A 7,056-nucleotide genomic window follows, 5' to 3' on the forward strand; every position below is an offset into this window, starting at 1 on the left:
GACATGGCTTGTTAGGCATGTGATGAAATACCCAACTCGCAAGAGATGGCAGATGGAAGAAAAGTGCAGACGAATTTTACTGAGAAAAGAGAAAATATTATAAGAATATAAATATTCCTTCATCATCTCTTCCGTTTAGAGGGAGAAAATCTATCTCCATTGCCTCAGCTTGTGACCCCGAACATTGTGTTATATTTAGAAATGTAGAAAATTATTTTTAAATAAATACTGTATGTTCTGTTCTACTCCATTTTGTAGTACATATCAAGTTATGTGTTGTGTTAATGCTGGAATATGCACGGAGTTGTAGTCAAAGTGGATTTAGGAAAGTCATGCCACTCGGCGGCCAGTTTTGCAGTTCAAAAAGACGTGAATGGGGAATACTAATATTTCTACCATTGCCGTCTAAAATCCCAATTAAACAATCTATTTACAAAACAACTTAAACTGTACCATAACGTTTGTTTCCTATGATCAAACTATACTTAAAAATTAACATTATTTTTCATGCGCAAAGCTTTGCTAGGGCGGCCAAATTGCATGAAGCCTTGCTGCCCTAGGCTATATTGAACGTTGCGTTCCTCCCTATTCATTTCAATTGCAGTGACGCATCTTGTTAATGTTAATAGCTTTGGATTTAGTGCAATACAAGTACATTTACATTTAGTCATTTAGCAGTCGCTTTTATCCAAAGCGACTTACAAAGAGTTCGGGATGCAATAAGTGATATGTCATACAAAGAGCAATAGTATAATAGGTACAAAGTAACTAGTTTCAACAAAAGCTAGACCACTACCTGTTGAGAGAAGAGGGTTAGTGTACTTTTTTTTTTTGCTGGATGGTGAGATCGTGTTGGACCGTGGGGTGTGCCGGAAACACGAGTAGTTCTGTCTTGGCCGGGTTCAGCAGCAGGTGATGCTCCTTCATCCAAGCTGAGATGTCATCTAGGCAGGCTGTTATGCGAACTGCTACAGTGGTAACGTCTTGGTGAAACGAGATGTAGATCTGGGTGTCATCAGCATAACAGTGATAAGAGAAGCTGTGTGCCCGTATGATGGGTCCTAAGGATGTCATGTAAATGGAAAAAAGCAGTGGTCCAAACACCGATCCCTGAGGGACCCCAGTGATCATATGGTGAGCAGCGCACAGCGAGCCCCTCCATGACACCTTGAATGATCTGCCGGAGAGGTAGGATTGGAACCAGCGGAAAGGGGAGCCTGAGATTCCTAAGGATGACAGGGTTGCTAGCAGTATCTGGAAGATGAACTTTTTAAAATGAAGAATTGAAGCGTATGTTGGACACTTTATGTACCTGATGCATCCTTTCCTAAGTGGATGGGGTAGGGTTAAGCATATTTTAGTTATCGGCAACACATTGCATACATTTGGTGATTTGAAAAACAGTGAATGATTCAATGTACTAGCATTATGGAAACATCCGTTTAAGACACTAACTTTCCAAAAATGTGGGGGAATCCAGGTTGATTGGGACACTTAAAAAGTCAACTTGTTTTGTCCCTTTTATTTTTTTAAAACAAAATGAACAAAACATTACACAAAATTTGTTAAAATAGGCCTTATGTGTTAAATAGCATAACCAAACGATGTGCTTAATAATGAACAAATCCTTTTTAAAAGTGATGCTGAGTCTATAGCACATAGAGTAAATGCATAGTAGTGCAAAGTACATCCTTTTTAATGCAACCTTTTTTGTGCATGTTGTTATTTGTGGTCTGTAAAGGCAAAATTGACCTTTGTGTCTCTTCAAACCTCACATTTGGCCTTTACAGTTTACTATACAAACTCACTGACAACAAGTAACAAAAAACTGTTTGTAAATTATTTCATAGTTTTCTAAAACATGCAACTGCATTTATGACAAAAACTAGTCAAACAGCTGTAGAAACAGGGCCGGACAGTAATACAATCCCCAAATTATCACAAAACATATATTTATAATAATATTATATACAATCCACCAGACAGTCAATAAAACATCTCTGATGGTTCAACATTGCCTTCTGGGCTACTTTATAGAGCAGAAATGATGCTAATACCAACAAAGTATAGCATTGCCTGTGTGGCTTGTGTCAGAATGACCGGCAAACTTCAGCTGAACTGTCTTCGGTTTCATTAACACTGATATCAGCTGATGACACATGTGTTCTCAGCTCAGCACAACGACAAAGTGATGGAATGACAGAGGGAGCGACAGGAAGAAATAGAGGAAAGGAAAACGAAAAAATGAAAAGGAATTAGCAAGGATGGAAAAAGAGAAGCCGAAACGCGAAGAAGAAATGGGAAAGAAAGGGAAGTGGGAAAAAGGAAGGAAAGGACGTGTGGGGTGGGTGTGAAATAGTAATTGAGGAGCCTGGTCCCTAAAGGGGCCATATAAGTGTGACATCGCTCTGCTCCTTTGTGAACATTTTTGACTCATACACAATACACGAGGACACACAGCTTAAAGTGTGACAGCTCGAGTCACAGAATTACTTTTATTATGGTGTGTGTGATTGTGTGTGATTTTCGCTCGGCTGCAGACATCATTAGCTCTCGTGGTAATACAGAAGTTCAGCAGAGTTCTCAATCTTTTGTTTTATTGCCTTGTGTTGCCTCGGTTTCATCAGCAAGCTTAATGCTGTACAAGACTCTGCTGACAGATAACTGTACTCTATAAATACACCTCCTTACGGACCAGACTGTGTTCACACCAGCTGCAGAGAGAGAGAGAGAGAGAGAGAGAGAGAGAGAGAGAGTGTGTGTGAGGGTGGGTTGTGAAGTTTTTGCCACGCATTCTGGTGTAATAAATCAAGGAAAAGGTTCAGGCTTTGAGATGTGCGACGATGATTGAAAATATGATACGGTACATGTCAGAAAAATGCTTTTTCTGATATCTCAACATGAAATGTATGTTCTTCTGGATAACAAGGATCTCAAGTGCAAGCTATTTTGTAAACATCGATTTTATATGCAATCTTTGTTCTATTTATTGAATGTGTGTTTTCAATTTGCAATCCGTGGTTTAGAGCATTTATAGACGGTTTCATCTCAACAACATACACAAACGTTACTGCGCATGGTGTCAATGTACCACATGGTTGTGTAAATGCGAACAAACTACAGGACCCATTCAACAAATCGTTTATTTAATAAAATGAACGTACAACAAAATTCAACTCTGATTGTTAATATGATTTTTATTTATGTTAATATTAATCCAAAATTCGCGTCCGATGAAACTGTCTCCATACTTTGGGATCTCAGGGAAAGGTTTCATGTGAACCTTTCAAATGAAGAAAAGAGGATGACCTGGGGTAGACCATAAACCATTATTATTATTTTTAATATTATAATTATTATTTCTCTAGTGACATTTTTATTTTTATTCAGTTTTCCGTAATTATTTCTAAACATTTTAATCAAATGTGTGCGTTGGTGTGTGTGTGTGTGTTTGTGTGTGTATTCATTAAAATCTAATCCATGTCTTACTCTCATACACATGCACATACATGCACAGATCCCATCTGCTGAGGGTCGGCTCTGAATGGGAAAGCCTCCCCCTGGGGACGTGTCGGCCCTTCTCAATGTGTGGTTAAGCTGGTTTGGCTCGTGCTCTTACACGCTTCTCTCTCTCTCTCTCTCTCTCTCTCTCTCTCTCTCTCTGTCTCTCTGCCTCCTTCTCCTCTTGATCACCTTCAAAGGGAAAGGCCTTGAGTAACACCTGAGTACCATTCCCGCAACAAAGAAACAATTAAAAATGATATGTCTTTAATATCTAACTTGTCCTACAAAGCAGTGGGAACAAATGGAAAGCAAATTGAGACCTCTTGTTGAAATGTCCTGCGATGCTTCTCCTGAGAAATCTCATGTCGTCTAACATGCATGTGTCCTTTTTAGGGTTTCAGACTGTGCTTGGATTTGCCATGGTCTGCAATAAAAAATAGATTTCAATATAAACTGATATACCTGGCTGTCTATGTACACTAATACAGCTCACTTGGATGCATGGTTTCTACTAGCTGTCTCCATCTTTTCGCTCTCCGGGCAACAAGAATAACAAATAATCCACAGCTAGTCTCCACAGAGCAGCCGAAACCGGTTTGGAGACGTTCTTTTTAAGATGAGAAAATAAAGTCAGATCCCACGTCATTAGCGAGGCTGAACTATTTTAAGATAGTGTGAAGAACAGGGTGGTGGAGAGGGAGGGTACAGCTCTCAAATGCAAGAAAAGTGTTGATAAGCGATGAAAATTTTTATTTAGTTTTGTGCCGCCATGTTTGGAAAGGCGCCGTAGCACCAGACATGACATTTCTAACCTGCTAACCTTTTCAAACAGAGAGATGTCAGACATCATCCGTGTGATTTATGTGGCAGAGAGAGTGAAGTTATTGTCCTGTGCATGAGGAGAGTAATTTAAAGCGTAATTACATGAACAAATGCCTCAGGACATCGCTGGTTCATAAACACACTGTGGAAGAACAAGCGGGCAGCACATTGATAAGATGAGAAGCAAGCCTTGTATTTCCAAAAAAACAATGATTTCTTTGATCGATGCCTGTAGATTTGCAGATTTACAGTTGTGTTCTTCATTTTCATTTTGAATAAAAAAATCAGATGGTTCCCGATTCACAATGGTAAACTTATAAAAAGTATTTTAAATTTGAGCTGTTAGGTATTACATGTAATCTTATGAGACACACAGGGATGTTGATAGAGAGTCAAAACTTACAGATGGGTCATTGCCAGGGCATTGCTCTGGGGTTGCTAATGTGTTCTGGGTGGTTTCCTGTATGTTGCTATGCAGTTTAAAATGTGAAAAGGTGGTTGTGAATGTTGAATGCTTTGCTATGTGGTTGTTGGAGTTTTCTGAATGGTTGCCAGGGTGTTTCTAAATTGTTGCTAGGGTGTTTCTATATGGTGTTTTAGGTATTTTCTGGTGATTTCCAAGGTAACCACTAGGGTGTTCTGAGTGGTTTCTTGTCATAGGCCTTACTTGGTAGATTATAAGGCATTGCAAAGCTTTTTCTAAGGTATTATTTTCAAGATTACGCGATGCTTGCAATGTGAATCTATAGCCCAATGATTGGTTTTGTCCCTATTGTACCCAACCATGGGTTAAAACAACCCCATATATTTTTAGCATGGCCTTAAATATTCGGTCCCAAGCACCGCTAATCTGTCAGGCAGACAATTACATGAAATAGAAGGATTGAGTACAAGCTCAAGGCACAGTTCTGAGTCACTGTTGACTCATTCTTGTTATGTCATAAGTGACTGTGGGTTTAGTCAAGAAATTCGACAGATTGCTTGAGCAAACCATCATTCTGTTTCACATTCAGGCATCTGATGAAACCTCCCCCTTTGTAATATCTGTCTGAGAGTTGGATTGTATTTGTGTGTGTTGGGAGAGGATCAGGGGAATAATTGTATTTGGACCCTCGTCTCCCATGAGTACTACCGAGGCTTGGTCATTACTTACTCATTTTGGATGCTGATTAGAGTCCCAAGTCCCCTAGAGATGCGGGGGGATACCCTACAACACCTGCTGCCCTGAGCAAAGCAGTAGATCACAGTCATTTATTACACACATACAGGAAATCTGAGGTTCTTTGTTCTGTTTAATAACTAACTTATATCAATATGCTATATATATATATGTTGTGCATATAGTTTATAGATACAATGTGAGTATTTCTAAAAATATATTAAGAAAGGCAACAAAATATCTATAATATAATTACAAACATAGATCATATAAATAACATAATTATAATATTTATTTATATAGTTGCTGCATTTTAGGTTTTTGAAGCTGATGGATGTCATGTGGGCGGATGTGTCACGGAAGCAATTGGCGTGACGCGTGTCATGGGTGGGCTGTGGGAAAACACGTTCCAGTCGGCTGGTGACAGCATTGTGTGTCCTGTCACATTAACACATGGCAAAGAGGAAGCCAGCCCAGGTCATTAGGGTGCGATGGCTCATCCGTTCATTTCAACAGAGCACGCCTGCTTAACATCTTCCAGTTAAGACAGCTGAAAGTCAACAATAAATAACCTGTATACCTGACTGGACTCTTAACAAATTATGCGAAATCAACGTAGTGAAAATATTTATATATTTATTTCCATGCCTGAGCTGCAGTCTTGTTCTTGTGGTCTTGCGTATGAGCAATTGTGTTGAATGTATACTTTTGAACTTTAGGTTACAGAGTTTGTATAAAGAGGATCATAAAGTAAAGCGTTGAACACGATTAGACTAGATGTACATCAATTAAAAGATATAAGAGAAAAAGCTATTTTATTTCATTTGATTTAAATGTCCTATATTCTAAGACAAAGTATTATAAAATGAACTAATCTGAAAAGTAACCTTTTGGAAAACCAACACAGTTTTAAGAACTGCTGAGATAATGGCACACTACTCAGTAATGTCCTTTATTTAATAGCATAATAGATGACTGATGTGGATGGCGTGGCCTTAAATATTTTGCAATTGTGATCTAAACCACTTCCCCGTGTGGTTTGGAATCTGACCCTTTTTCTTTGAAACGTGAGGCTTACGTTATACAGACTAATGTAGATACACAGGGCATTGACTACAATATCTAAACGAATGAATCAGATGTCATCACAGTGCAAACAGTCGGACCTGAACATCGCGTGCAGGCTGCACAAAGCCATGATCTGGTTCTCAGTTTACGATCTCAGATGAGACACAGTGATCTGTTTCAAACATGCAAATGGTGAATATTTCTTGAACCTTTGACCAGCTTTACCATTAGAAACAATTCACCAACATTGACAAACTTACACCGAATGATGAAATGAATGTTCCAATAAAGTGTGCATTTTCTCAAAAGAATTTAAGATCAGACTCTGATATTGGTCTGGATTTCAACTCCACGAGAAAGCAGTGTGGTCAACAGTCTGTTGTGTTAGCGTGTATTGATTAGAGATTCATTACCATTTAATTTTCTGGTGGTAATTTGTCCACTGCACAAAGTCATTTAACCCATTTAACTGTTCTACTAATGTAACAAGTCAAATTTATTGA

This window comes from Barbatula barbatula (genome assembly GCF_947034865.1).
Source record: "Barbatula barbatula genome assembly, chromosome: 25".
NCBI classification, from domain to species: domain Eukaryota; kingdom Metazoa; phylum Chordata; class Actinopteri; order Cypriniformes; family Nemacheilidae; genus Barbatula; species Barbatula barbatula.